The sequence below is a fragment of the Rana temporaria genome, chromosome 8 (genome assembly GCF_905171775.1).
Source record: "Rana temporaria chromosome 8, aRanTem1.1, whole genome shotgun sequence".
In the NCBI taxonomy this organism is placed as follows: Eukaryota; Metazoa; Chordata; class Amphibia; order Anura; family Ranidae; genus Rana; species Rana temporaria.
The window spans coordinates 154,717,155-154,727,226 of record NC_053496.1 but is presented as its reverse complement, the minus strand read 5'-3'; the positions used below and the strand labels follow the sequence as shown (position 1 = coordinate 154,727,226).

At 50.8% G+C, this 10,072-nt stretch overlaps 42 non-coding genes across 42 annotated transcripts; all 42 read right to left on the bottom strand.

Annotated features, from left to right (window-relative positions):
* Window positions 1-66: 66 nt before the first annotated feature.
* On the bottom strand, window positions 67-185 carry LOC120912893. Its single transcript, XR_005743414.1, has one exon. It is a non-coding gene; the product is annotated as a 5S ribosomal RNA (ribosomal RNA).
* Window positions 186-275: 90 nt separating this feature from the next.
* LOC120912892 lies at window positions 276-394 on the bottom strand. The gene has a single exon (XR_005743413.1). It is a non-coding gene; the product is annotated as a 5S ribosomal RNA (ribosomal RNA).
* A 90-nt stretch (window positions 395-484) lies between these two features.
* LOC120912890 lies at window positions 485-603 on the bottom strand. The gene has a single exon (XR_005743411.1). It is a non-coding gene; the product is annotated as a 5S ribosomal RNA (ribosomal RNA).
* A 90-nt stretch (window positions 604-693) lies between these two features.
* On the bottom strand, window positions 694-812 carry LOC120911944. Its single transcript, XR_005742711.1, has one exon. It is a non-coding gene; the product is annotated as a 5S ribosomal RNA (ribosomal RNA).
* Window positions 813-912: 100 nt separating this feature from the next.
* On the bottom strand, window positions 913-1,031 carry LOC120911978. Its single transcript, XR_005742744.1, has one exon. It is a non-coding gene; the product is annotated as a 5S ribosomal RNA (ribosomal RNA).
* Window positions 1,032-1,121: 90 nt separating this feature from the next.
* On the bottom strand, window positions 1,122-1,240 carry LOC120912889. The gene has a single exon (XR_005743410.1). It is a non-coding gene; the product is annotated as a 5S ribosomal RNA (ribosomal RNA).
* Window positions 1,241-1,330: 90 nt separating this feature from the next.
* LOC120912598 lies at window positions 1,331-1,449 on the bottom strand. The gene has a single exon (XR_005743131.1). It is a non-coding gene; the product is annotated as a 5S ribosomal RNA (ribosomal RNA).
* Window positions 1,450-1,539: 90 nt separating this feature from the next.
* Window positions 1,540-1,658, bottom strand: LOC120912113. Its single transcript, XR_005742873.1, has one exon. It is a non-coding gene; the product is annotated as a 5S ribosomal RNA (ribosomal RNA).
* A 90-nt stretch (window positions 1,659-1,748) lies between these two features.
* Window positions 1,749-1,867, bottom strand: LOC120912888. The gene has a single exon (XR_005743409.1). It is a non-coding gene; the product is annotated as a 5S ribosomal RNA (ribosomal RNA).
* A 90-nt stretch (window positions 1,868-1,957) lies between these two features.
* LOC120912887 lies at window positions 1,958-2,076 on the bottom strand. The gene has a single exon (XR_005743408.1). It is a non-coding gene; the product is annotated as a 5S ribosomal RNA (ribosomal RNA).
* A 90-nt stretch (window positions 2,077-2,166) lies between these two features.
* On the bottom strand, window positions 2,167-2,285 carry LOC120912886. Its single transcript, XR_005743407.1, has one exon. It is a non-coding gene; the product is annotated as a 5S ribosomal RNA (ribosomal RNA).
* A 90-nt stretch (window positions 2,286-2,375) lies between these two features.
* On the bottom strand, window positions 2,376-2,494 carry LOC120912885. The gene has a single exon (XR_005743406.1). It is a non-coding gene; the product is annotated as a 5S ribosomal RNA (ribosomal RNA).
* Window positions 2,495-2,584: 90 nt separating this feature from the next.
* LOC120912884 lies at window positions 2,585-2,703 on the bottom strand. Its single transcript, XR_005743405.1, has one exon. It is a non-coding gene; the product is annotated as a 5S ribosomal RNA (ribosomal RNA).
* Window positions 2,704-2,793: 90 nt separating this feature from the next.
* LOC120912883 lies at window positions 2,794-2,912 on the bottom strand. The gene has a single exon (XR_005743404.1). It is a non-coding gene; the product is annotated as a 5S ribosomal RNA (ribosomal RNA).
* Window positions 2,913-3,002: 90 nt separating this feature from the next.
* Window positions 3,003-3,121, bottom strand: LOC120912882. The gene has a single exon (XR_005743403.1). It is a non-coding gene; the product is annotated as a 5S ribosomal RNA (ribosomal RNA).
* A 90-nt stretch (window positions 3,122-3,211) lies between these two features.
* On the bottom strand, window positions 3,212-3,330 carry LOC120912881. Its single transcript, XR_005743402.1, has one exon. It is a non-coding gene; the product is annotated as a 5S ribosomal RNA (ribosomal RNA).
* A 90-nt stretch (window positions 3,331-3,420) lies between these two features.
* LOC120912879 lies at window positions 3,421-3,539 on the bottom strand. The gene has a single exon (XR_005743400.1). It is a non-coding gene; the product is annotated as a 5S ribosomal RNA (ribosomal RNA).
* Window positions 3,540-3,629: 90 nt separating this feature from the next.
* Window positions 3,630-3,748, bottom strand: LOC120912344. Its single transcript, XR_005743046.1, has one exon. It is a non-coding gene; the product is annotated as a 5S ribosomal RNA (ribosomal RNA).
* A 90-nt stretch (window positions 3,749-3,838) lies between these two features.
* LOC120912877 lies at window positions 3,839-3,957 on the bottom strand. Its single transcript, XR_005743399.1, has one exon. It is a non-coding gene; the product is annotated as a 5S ribosomal RNA (ribosomal RNA).
* A 90-nt stretch (window positions 3,958-4,047) lies between these two features.
* On the bottom strand, window positions 4,048-4,166 carry LOC120912876. Its single transcript, XR_005743398.1, has one exon. It is a non-coding gene; the product is annotated as a 5S ribosomal RNA (ribosomal RNA).
* A 90-nt stretch (window positions 4,167-4,256) lies between these two features.
* Window positions 4,257-4,375, bottom strand: LOC120911962. The gene has a single exon (XR_005742728.1). It is a non-coding gene; the product is annotated as a 5S ribosomal RNA (ribosomal RNA).
* Window positions 4,376-4,465: 90 nt separating this feature from the next.
* LOC120912875 lies at window positions 4,466-4,584 on the bottom strand. The gene has a single exon (XR_005743397.1). It is a non-coding gene; the product is annotated as a 5S ribosomal RNA (ribosomal RNA).
* A 90-nt stretch (window positions 4,585-4,674) lies between these two features.
* LOC120912874 lies at window positions 4,675-4,793 on the bottom strand. The gene has a single exon (XR_005743396.1). It is a non-coding gene; the product is annotated as a 5S ribosomal RNA (ribosomal RNA).
* Window positions 4,794-4,883: 90 nt separating this feature from the next.
* Window positions 4,884-5,002, bottom strand: LOC120912873. Its single transcript, XR_005743395.1, has one exon. It is a non-coding gene; the product is annotated as a 5S ribosomal RNA (ribosomal RNA).
* Window positions 5,003-5,092: 90 nt separating this feature from the next.
* Window positions 5,093-5,211, bottom strand: LOC120912872. Its single transcript, XR_005743394.1, has one exon. It is a non-coding gene; the product is annotated as a 5S ribosomal RNA (ribosomal RNA).
* Window positions 5,212-5,302: 91 nt separating this feature from the next.
* Window positions 5,303-5,421, bottom strand: LOC120912871. The gene has a single exon (XR_005743393.1). It is a non-coding gene; the product is annotated as a 5S ribosomal RNA (ribosomal RNA).
* A 90-nt stretch (window positions 5,422-5,511) lies between these two features.
* LOC120912870 lies at window positions 5,512-5,630 on the bottom strand. Its single transcript, XR_005743392.1, has one exon. It is a non-coding gene; the product is annotated as a 5S ribosomal RNA (ribosomal RNA).
* Window positions 5,631-5,720: 90 nt separating this feature from the next.
* LOC120911888 lies at window positions 5,721-5,839 on the bottom strand. The gene has a single exon (XR_005742657.1). It is a non-coding gene; the product is annotated as a 5S ribosomal RNA (ribosomal RNA).
* A 90-nt stretch (window positions 5,840-5,929) lies between these two features.
* Window positions 5,930-6,048, bottom strand: LOC120912869. Its single transcript, XR_005743391.1, has one exon. It is a non-coding gene; the product is annotated as a 5S ribosomal RNA (ribosomal RNA).
* Window positions 6,049-6,138: 90 nt separating this feature from the next.
* Window positions 6,139-6,257, bottom strand: LOC120912867. The gene has a single exon (XR_005743389.1). It is a non-coding gene; the product is annotated as a 5S ribosomal RNA (ribosomal RNA).
* A 90-nt stretch (window positions 6,258-6,347) lies between these two features.
* Window positions 6,348-6,466, bottom strand: LOC120912278. The gene has a single exon (XR_005743033.1). It is a non-coding gene; the product is annotated as a 5S ribosomal RNA (ribosomal RNA).
* Window positions 6,467-6,754: 288 nt separating this feature from the next.
* On the bottom strand, window positions 6,755-6,873 carry LOC120912008. The gene has a single exon (XR_005742773.1). It is a non-coding gene; the product is annotated as a 5S ribosomal RNA (ribosomal RNA).
* Window positions 6,874-6,963: 90 nt separating this feature from the next.
* Window positions 6,964-7,082, bottom strand: LOC120912866. Its single transcript, XR_005743388.1, has one exon. It is a non-coding gene; the product is annotated as a 5S ribosomal RNA (ribosomal RNA).
* Window positions 7,083-7,172: 90 nt separating this feature from the next.
* On the bottom strand, window positions 7,173-7,291 carry LOC120911943. The gene has a single exon (XR_005742710.1). It is a non-coding gene; the product is annotated as a 5S ribosomal RNA (ribosomal RNA).
* A 90-nt stretch (window positions 7,292-7,381) lies between these two features.
* On the bottom strand, window positions 7,382-7,500 carry LOC120912865. The gene has a single exon (XR_005743387.1). It is a non-coding gene; the product is annotated as a 5S ribosomal RNA (ribosomal RNA).
* Window positions 7,501-7,590: 90 nt separating this feature from the next.
* Window positions 7,591-7,709, bottom strand: LOC120912864. Its single transcript, XR_005743386.1, has one exon. It is a non-coding gene; the product is annotated as a 5S ribosomal RNA (ribosomal RNA).
* A 90-nt stretch (window positions 7,710-7,799) lies between these two features.
* LOC120912863 lies at window positions 7,800-7,918 on the bottom strand. Its single transcript, XR_005743385.1, has one exon. It is a non-coding gene; the product is annotated as a 5S ribosomal RNA (ribosomal RNA).
* Window positions 7,919-8,008: 90 nt separating this feature from the next.
* Window positions 8,009-8,127, bottom strand: LOC120912862. The gene has a single exon (XR_005743384.1). It is a non-coding gene; the product is annotated as a 5S ribosomal RNA (ribosomal RNA).
* Window positions 8,128-8,217: 90 nt separating this feature from the next.
* On the bottom strand, window positions 8,218-8,336 carry LOC120912007. Its single transcript, XR_005742772.1, has one exon. It is a non-coding gene; the product is annotated as a 5S ribosomal RNA (ribosomal RNA).
* Window positions 8,337-9,459: 1,123 nt separating this feature from the next.
* LOC120912861 lies at window positions 9,460-9,578 on the bottom strand. The gene has a single exon (XR_005743383.1). It is a non-coding gene; the product is annotated as a 5S ribosomal RNA (ribosomal RNA).
* A 90-nt stretch (window positions 9,579-9,668) lies between these two features.
* Window positions 9,669-9,787, bottom strand: LOC120912022. The gene has a single exon (XR_005742786.1). It is a non-coding gene; the product is annotated as a 5S ribosomal RNA (ribosomal RNA).
* Window positions 9,788-9,877: 90 nt separating this feature from the next.
* LOC120912860 lies at window positions 9,878-9,996 on the bottom strand. The gene has a single exon (XR_005743382.1). It is a non-coding gene; the product is annotated as a 5S ribosomal RNA (ribosomal RNA).
* Between the last annotated feature and the right edge of the window lie 76 nt (window positions 9,997-10,072).

Genomic DNA, 10,072 nt, shown 5'->3' with positions numbered 1-10,072 from the left:
TCTTGAAGATAGCATGGAAGAAAGACTGGGGGAAAAAAGAGATTCAAGACTCCACCAAAACAAAAAAGCCTACAGCACCTGGTATTCCCAGGCGGTCTCCCATCCAGGTACTAACCAGGCCCGACCCTGCTTAGCCTCCGAGATCAGACGAGATCGGGCGCTTTCAAGGTGATGTGGCCGTAGGCGATAACCATCGCTGTCCTTAACTCTCTTGAAGATAGCATGGAAGAAAGACTGGGGGAAAAAAGAGATTCAAGACTCCACCAAAACAAAAAAGCCTACAGCACCTGGTATTCCCAGGCGGTCTCCCATCCAGGTACTAACCAGGCCCGACCCTGCTTAGCCTCCGAGATCAGACGAGATCGGGCGCTTTCAAGGTGATGTGGCCGTAGGCGATAACCATGGCTGTCCTTAACTCTCTTGAAGATAGCATGGAAGAAAGACTGGGGGAAAAAAGAGATTCAAGACTCCACCAAAACAAAAAAGCCTACAGCACCTGGTATTCCCAGGCGGTCTCCCATCCAGGTACTAACCAGGCCCGACCCTGCTTAGCCTCCGAGATCAGACGAGATCGGGCGCTTTCAAGGTGATGTGGCCGTAGGCGACAACCATGGCTGTCCTTAACTCTCTTGAAGATAGCATGGAAGAAAGACTGGGGGAAAAAAGAGATTCAAGACTCCACCAAAACAAAAAAGCCTACAGCACCTGGTATTCCCAGGCGGTCTCCCATCCAGGTACTAACCAGGCCCGACCCTGCTTAGCCTCCGAGATCAGACGAGATCGGGCACTTTCAAGGTGATGTGGCCGTAGGCGATAACCAAGGCTGTCCTTAACTCTCTTGAAGATAGCATGGAAGAAAGACTGGGGAAAAAAAGAGATTCAAGGACTCCACCACAACAACCAAAACAAAAAAGCCTACAGCACCTCGTATTCCCAGGCGGTCTCCCATCCAGGTACTAACAAGGCCCGACCTTGCTTAGCCTCCGAGATCAGACGAGATCGGGCGCTTTCAAGGTGATGTGGCCGTAGGCGATAACCATGGCTGTCCTTAACTCTCTTGAAGATAGCATGGAAGAAAGACTGGGGGAAAAAAGAGATTCAAGACTCCACCAAAACAAAAAAGCCTACAGCACCTGGTATTCCCAGGCGGTCTCCCATCCAGGTACTAACCAGGCCCGACCCTGCTTAGCCTCCGAGATCAGACGAGATCGGGCGCTTTCAAGGTGATGTGGCCGTAGGCGATAACCATGGCTGTCCTTAACTCTCTTGAAGATAGCATGGAAGAAAGACTGGGGGAAAAAAGAGATTCAAGACTCCACCAAAACAAAAAAGCCTACAGCACCTGGTATTCCCAGGCGGTCTCCCATCCAAGTACTAACCAGGCCCGACCCTGCTTAGCCTCCGAGATCAGACGAGATCGGGCGCTTTCAAGGTGATGTGGCCGTAGGCGATAACCTTGGCTGTCCTTAACTCTCTTGAAGATAGCATGGAAGAAAGACTGGGGGAAAAAAGAGATTCAAGACTCCACCAAAACAAAAAAGCCTACAGCACCTGGTATTCCCAGGCGGTCTCCCATCCAGGTACTAACAAGGCCCGACCCTGCTTAGCCTCCGAGATCAGACGAGATCGGGCGCTTTCAAGGTGATGTGGCCGTAGGCAATAACCATGGCTGTCCTTAACTCTCTTGAAGATAGCATGGAAGAAAGACTGGGGGAAAAAAGAGATTCAAGACTCCACCAAAACAAAAAAGCCTACAGCACCTGGTATTCCCAGGCGGTCTCCCATCCAGGTACTAACCAGGCCCGACCCTGCTTAGCCTCCGAGATCAGACGAGATCGGGCGCTTTCAAGGTGATGTGGCCGTAGGCGATAACCATCGCTGTCCTTAACTCTCTTGAAGATAGCATGGAAGAAAGACTGGGGGAAAAAAGAGATTCAAGACTCCACCAAAACAAAAAAGCCTACAGCACCTGGTATTCCCAGGCGGTCTCCCATCCAGGTACTAACCAGGCCCGACCCTGCTTAGCCTCCGAGATCAGACGAGATCGGGCGCTTTCAAGGTGATGTGGCCGTAGGCGATAACCATGGCTGTCCTTAACTCTCTTGAAGATAGCATGGAAGAAAGACTGGGGGAAAAAAGAGATTCAAGACTCCACCAAAACAAAAAAGCCTACAGCACCTGGTATTCCCAGGCGGTCTCCCATCCAGGTACTAACCAGGCCCGACCCTGCTTAGCCTCCGAGATCAGACGAGATCGGGCGCTTTCAAGGTGATGTGGCCGTAGGCGACAACCATGGCTGTCCTTAACTCTCTTGAAGATAGCATGGAAGAAAGACTGGGGGAAAAAAGAGATTCAAGACTCCACCAAAACAAAAAAGCCTACAGCACCTGGTATTCCCAGGCGGTCTCCCATCCAGGTACTAACCAGGCCCGACCCTGCTTAGCCTCCGAGATCAGACGAGATCGGGCGCTTTCAAGGTGATGTGGCCGTAGGCGATAACCATGGCTGTCCTTAACTCTCTTGAAGATAGCATGGAAGAAAGACTGGGGGAAAAAAGAGATTCAAGACTCCACCAAAACAAAAAAGCCTACAGCACCTGGTATTCCCAGGCGGTCTCCCATCCAGGTACTAACCAGGCCCGACCCTGCTTAGCCTCCGAGATCAGACGAGATCGGGCGCTTTCAAGGTGATGTGGCCGTAGGCGATAACCATGGCTGTCCTTAACTCTCTTGAAGATAGCATGGAAGAAAGACTGGGGGAAAAAAGAGATTCAAGACTCCACCAAAACAAAAAAGCCTACAGCACCTGGTATTCCCAGGCGGTCTCCCATCCAGGTACTAACCAGGCCCGACCCTGCTTAGCCTCCGAGATCAGACGAGATCGGGCGCTTTCAAGGTGATGTGGCCGTAGGCGATAGCCATGGCTGTCCTTAACTCTCTTGAAGATAGCATGGAAGAAAGACTGGGGGAAAAAAGAGATTCAAGACTCCACCAAAACAAAAAAGCCTACAGCACCTGGTATTCCCAGGCGGTCTCCCATCCAGGTACTAACCAGGCCCGACCCTGCTTAGCCTCCGAGATCAGACGAGATCGGGCGCTTTCAAGGTGATGTGGCCGTAGGCGATAACCATGGCTGTCCTTAACTCTCTTGAAGATAGCATGGAAGAAAGACTGGGGGAAAAAAGAGATTCAAGACTCCACCAAAACAAAAAAGCCTACAGCACCTGGTATTCCCAGGCGGTCTCCCATCCAGGTACTAACCAGGCCCGACCCTGCTTAGCCTCCGAGATCAGACGAGATCGGGCGCTTTCAAGGTGATGTGGCCGTAGGCGATAACCATGGCTGTCCTTAACTCTCTTGAAGATAGCATGGAAGAAAGACTGGGGGAAAAAAGAGATTCAAGACTCCACCAAAACAAAAAAGCCTACAGCACCTGGTATTCCCAGGCGGTCTCCCATCCAGGTACTAACCAGGCCCGACCCTGCTTAGCCTCCGAGATCAGACGAGATCGGGCGCTTTCAAGGTGATGTGGCCGTAGGCGATAACCATGGCTGTCCTTAACTCTCTTGAAGATAGCATGGAAGAAAGACTGGGGGAAAAAAGAGATTCAAGACTCCACCAAAACAAAAAAGCCTACAGCACCTGGTATTCCCAGGCGGTCTCCCATCCAGGTACTAACCAGGCCCGACCTTGCTTAGCCTCCGAGATCAGACGAGATCGGGCGCTTTCAAGGTGATGTGGCCGTAGGCGATAACCGTGGCTGTCCTTAACTCTCTTGAAGATAGCATGGAAGAAAGACTGGGGGAAAAAAGAGATTCAAGACTCCACCAAAACAAAAAAGCCTACAGCACCTGGTATTCCCAGGCGGTCTCCCATCCAGGTACTAACCAGGCCCGACCCTGCTTAGCCTCCGAGATCAGACGAGATCGGGCGCTTTCAAGGTGATGTGGCCGTAGGCGATAACCATGGTTGTCCTTAACTCTCTTGAAGATAGCATGGAAGAAAGACTGGGGGAAAAAAGAGATTCAAGACTCCACCAAAACAAAAAAGCCTACAGCACCTGGTATTCCCAGGCGGTCTCCCATCCAGGTACTAACCAGGCCCGACCCTGCTTAGCCTCCGAGATCAGACGAGATCGGGCGCTTTCAAGGTGATGTGGCCGTAGGCGATAACCATGGCTGTCCTTAACTCTCTTGAAGATAGCATGGAAGAAAGACTGGGGGAAAAAAGAGATTCAAGACTCCACCAAAACAAAAAAGCCTACAGCACCTGGTATTCCCAGGCGGTCTCCCATCCAGGTACTAACCAGGCCCGACCCTGCTTAGCCTCCGAGATCAGACGAGATCAGGCGCTTTCAAGGTGATGTGGCCGTAGGCGATAATCATGGCTGTCCTTAACTCTCTTGAAGATAGCATGGAAGAAAGACTGGGGGAAAAAAGAGATTCAAGACTCCACCAAAACAAAAAAGCCTACAGCACCTGGTATTCCCAGGCGGTCTCCCATCCAGGTACTAACCAGGCCCGACCCTGCTTAGCCTCCGAGATCAGACGAGATCGGGCGCTTTCAAGGTGATGTGGCCGTAGGCGATAACCATGGCTGTCCTTAACTCTCTTGAAGATAGCATGGAAGAAAGACTGGGGGAAAAAAGAGATTCAAGACTCCACCAAAACAAAAAAGCCTACAGCACCTGGTATTCCCAGGCGGTCTCCCATCCAGGTACTAACCAGGCCCGACCCTGCTTAGCCTCCGAGATCAGACGAGATCGGGCGCTTTCAAGGTGATGTGGCCGTAGGCGATAACCATGGCTGTCCTTAACTCTCTTGAAGATAGCATGGAAGAAAGACTGGGGGAAAAAAGAGATTCAAGACTCCACCAAAACAAAAAAGCCTACAGCACCTGGTATTCCCAGGCGGTCTCCCATCCAGGTACTAACCAGGCCCGACCCTGCTTAGCCTCCGAGATCAGACGAGATCGGGCGCTTTCAAGGTGATGTGGCCGTAGGCGATAACCATGGCTGTCCTTAACTCTCTTGAAGATAGCATGGAAGAAAGACTGGGGGAAAAAAGAGATTCAAGACTCCACCAAAACAAAAAAGCCTACAGCACCTGGTATTCCCAGGCGGTCTCCCATCCAGGTACTAACCAGGCCCGACCCTGCTTAGCCTCCGAGATCAGACGAGATCGGGCGCTTTCAAGGTGATGTGGCCGTAGGCGATAACCATGGCTGTCCTTAACTCTCTTGAAGATAGCATGGAAGAAAGACTGGGGGAAAAAAAGAGATTCAAGACTCCACCAAAACAAAAAAGCCTACAGCACCTGGTATTCCCAGGCGGTCTCCCATCCAGGTACTAACCAGGCCCGACCCTGCTTAGCCTCCGAGATCAGACGAGATCGGGCGCTTTCAAGGTGATGTGGCCGTAGGCGATAACCATGGCTGTCCTTAACTCTCTTGAAGATAGCATGGAAGAAAGACTGGGGGAAAAAAGAGATTCAAGACTCCACCAAAACAAAAAAGCCTACAGCACCTGGTATTCCCAGGCGGTCTCCCATCCAGGTACTAACCAGGCCCGACCCTGCTTAGCCTCCGAGATCAGACGAGATCGGGCGCTTTCAAGGTGATGTGGCCGTAGGCGATAACCATGGCTGTCCTTAACTCTCTTGAAGATAGCATGGAAGAAAGACTGGGGGAAAAAAGAGATTCAAGACTCCACCAAAACAAAAAAGCCTACAGCACCTGGTATTCCCAGGCGGTCTCCCATCCAGGTACTAACCAGGCGCGACCCTGCTTAGCCTCCGAGATCAGATGAGATCGGGCGCTTTCAAGGTGATGTGGCCGTAGGCGATAACCATGGCTGTCCTTAACTCTCTTGAAGATAGCATGGAAGAAAGACTGGGGGAAAAAAGAGATTCAAGACTCCACCAAAACAAAAAAGCCTACAGCACCTGGTATTCCCAGGCGGTCTCCCATCCAGGTACTAACCAGGCCCGACCCTGCTTAGCCTCCGAGATCAGACGAGATCGGGCGCTTTCAAGGTGATGTGGCCGTAGGCGATAACCATGGCTGTCCTTAACTCTCTTGAAGATAGCATGGAAGAAAGACTGGGGGAAAAAAGAGATTCAAGACTCCACCAAAACAAAAAAGCCTACAGCACCTGGTATTCCCAGGCGGTCTCCCATCCAGGTACTAACCAGGCCCGACCCTGCTTAGCCTCCGAGATCAGACGAGATCGGGCGCTTTCAAGGTGATGTGGCCGTAGGCGATAACCATGGCTGTCCTTAACTCTCTTGAAGATAGCATGGAAGAAAGACTGGGGGAAAAAAGAGATTCAAGACTCCACCAAAACAAAAAAGCCTACAGCACCTGGTATTCCCAGGCGGTCTCCCATCCAGGTTCTAACCAGGCCCGACCCTGCTTAGCCTCCGAGATCAGACGAGATCGGGCGCTTTCAAGGTAATGTGGCCGTAGGCGATAACCATGGCTGTCCTTAACTCTCTTGAAGATAGCATGGAAGAAAGACTGGGGGAAAAAAGAGATTCAAGACTCCACCAAAACAAAAAAGCCTACAGCACCTGGTATTCCAAGGCGGTCTCCCATCCAGGCCCGACCCTGCTTAGCCTCCGAGATCAGACGAGATCGGGCGCTTTCAAGGTGATGTGGCCGTAGGCGATAACCATGGCTGTCCTTAACTCTCTTGAAGATAGCATGGAAGAAAGACTGGGGGAAAAAAGAGATTCAAGACTCCACCAAAACAAAAAAGTCTACAGCACCTGGTATTCCCAGGCGGTCTCCCATCCAGGTACTAACCAGGCCCGACCCTGCTTAGCCTCCGAGATCAGACGAGATCGGGAGCTTTCAAGGTGATGTGGCCGTAGGCGATAACCATGGCTGTCCTTAACTCTCTTGAAGATAGCATGGAAGAAAGACTGGGGGAAAAAAGAGATTCAAGACTCCACCAAAACAAAAAAGCCTACAGCACCTGGTATTCCCAGGCGGTCTCCCATCCAGGTACTAACCAGGCCCGACCCTGCTTAGCCTCCGAGATCAGACGAGATCGGGCGCTTTCAAGGTGATGTGGCCGTAGGCGATAACCATGGCTGTCCTTAACTCTCTTGAAGATAGCATGGAAGAAAGACTGGGGGAAAAAAGAGATTCAAGACTCCACCAAAACAAAAAAGCCTACAGCACCTGGTATTCCCAGGCGGTCTCCCATCCAGGTACTAACCAGGCCCGACCCTGCTTAGCCTCCGAGATCAGACGAGATCGGGCACTTTCAAGGTGATGTGGCCGTAGGCGATAACCATGGCTGTCCTTAACTCTCTTGAAGATAGCATGGAAGAAAGACTGGGGGAAAAAAGAGATTCAAGACTCCACCAAAACAAAAAAGCCTACAGCACCTGGTATTCCCAGGCGGTCTCCCATCCAGGTACTAACCAGGCCCGACCCTGCTTAGCCTCCGAGATCAGACGAGATCGGGCGCTTTCAAGGTGATGTGGCCGTAGGCGATAACCATGGCTGTCCTTAACTCTCTTGAAGATAGCATGGAAGAAAGACTGGGGGAAAAAAGAGATTCAAGACTCCACCAAAACAAAAAAGCCTACAGCACCTGGTATTCCCAGGCGGTCTCCCATCCAGGTACTAACCAGGCCCGACCCTGCTTAGCCTCCGAGATCAGACGAGATCGGGCGCTTTCAAGGTGATGTGGCCGTAGGCGATAACCATTGCTGTCCTTAACTCTCTTGAAGATAGCATGGAAGAAAGACTGAGGGAAAAAAGAGATTCAAGACTCCACCAAAACAAAAAAGCCTACAGCACCTGGTATTCCCAGGCGGTCTCCCATCCAGGTACTAACCAGGCCCGACCCTGCTTAGCCTCCGAGATCAGACGAGATCGGGCGCTTTCAAGGTGATGTGGCCGTAGGCGATAACCATGGCTGTCCTTAACTCTCTTGAAGATAGCATGGAAGAAAGACTGGGGGAAAAAAGAGATTCAAGACTCCACCAAAACAAAAAAGCCTACAGCACCTGGTATTCCCAGGCGGTCTCCCATCCAGGTACTAACCAGGCCCGACCCTGCTTAGCCTCCGAGATCAGACGAGATCGGGCGCTTTCAAGGTGATGTGGCCGTAGGCGATAACCATGGCTGTCCTTAACTCTCTTGAAGATAGCATGGAAGAAAGACTGGGGGAAAAAAGAGATTCAAGACTCCACCAAAACAAAAAAGCCTACAGCACCTGGTATTCCCAGGCGGTCTCCCATCCAGATACTAACCAGGCCCGACCCTGCTTAGCCTCCGAGATCAGACGAGATCGGGCGCTTTCAAGGTGATGTGGCCGTAGGCGATAACCATGGCTGTCCTTAACCACTTGGGATCCGCCTGCCGTCAATTGACGGCTGCAGTGCGGATCCCAATTTCCAAACTGCCGTCAATTGACGGCCGCCCCTTTGGGCGTTCCCCGCGCGCGCTCCAGAGCGCGCTGCGGGGAAAATCTGTGTTGGCCGTGTCCCTCGGACACAGCCAATTACAGATCGCCGCGAACGGCCAATCAGAGTGGCCGTTCGCGAGGCGATCTGTGCGGCCAATGAGAGAGGATCTCATATGTAAACATATGAGATCATCTCTCATTGCCGTTTTACACAGAGACAGCGGTGCTGTCTCTGGAGAGGAGACCGATCTGTGTCTCTTGTACATAGGGACACAGATCGGTCACCCCCCCAGTCACCCCCCCCTCCACCTACAGTTAGAACACTAAGCAGGGATACATTTAACCCCTTCCTCACCCCCTAATGTTAACCCCTTCAATGCCAGTCACATTTATACTGTAATTAGTGCATATTTATAGCACTGATCGCAGTATAAATGTGAATGGCGCCAAAAATGTGTCCGATGTGTCCGATGTGTCCGCCATAACGTCGCAGTCCCATTAAAAATCGCAGATCGCCGCCATTTCTAGTAAAAAAAAATAATTAAAAAAAAATAATTCTGTCCCCTATTTTGTAAGCGCTATAACTTTTGCGCAAACCAGTCGCTTATTGCGATTTTTTTTTTTTTTTTTACCAAAAATATGTAGAAGAATACGTATCGGCCTAAACTGAGAAAAAAAAATGTTTTTTTTTTTTTAAATTGGGATATTTATTATAGCAACAAGTAAAACATATTGTATTTTTTTCAAAATTGTCTCGCTTCTTTGTTTATAGCGCAAAAAATAAAAACCGCACAGGCGATCAAATACCACCAAAAGAAAGCTCTACTTGTGGGGAAAAAAGGACGTCAATTTTGTTTAGGAGCCACGTCGCACGACCGCGCAATTGTTAGTTAAAGCGATGCAGTGCCGAAAGCTGAAATTTCACCTGGGCAGGAGGGGGGTATATGTGCCCAGTAAGCAAGTGGTTAACTCTCTTGAAGATAGCATGGAAGAAAGACTGGGGGAAAAAAGAGATTCAAGACTCCACCAAAACAAAAAAGCCTACAGCACCTGGTATTCCCAGGCGGTCTCCCATCCAGGTACTAACCAGGCCCGACCCTGCTTAGCCTCCGAGATCAGACGAGATCGGGCGCTTTCAAGGTGATGTGGCCGTAGGCGATAACCATGGCTGTCCTTAACTCTCTTGAAGATAGCATGGAAGAAAGACTGGGGGAAAAAAGAGATTCAAGACTCCACCAAAACAAAAAAGCCTACAGCACCTGGTATTCCCAGGCAGTCTCCCATCCAGGTACTAACCAGGCCCGACCCTGCTTAGCCTCCGAGATCAGACGAGATCGGGCGCTTTCAAGGTGATGTGGCTGTAGGCGATAACCATGGCTGTCCTTAACTCTCTTGAAGATAGCATGGAAGAAAGACTGGGGGAAAAAAGAGATTCAAGACTCCACCAAAACAAAAAAGCCTACAGCACCTGGTATTCCCAGGCGGTCTCCCATCCAGGTACTAACCAGGCCCGACCCTGCTTAGCCTCCGAGATCAGACGAGATCGGGCGCTTTCAAGGTGATGTGGCCGTAGGCGATAACCATGGCTGTCCTTAACTCTCTTGAAGATAGCATGGAAGAAAGACTGGGGGAAAAAAGAGATTCAAGACTC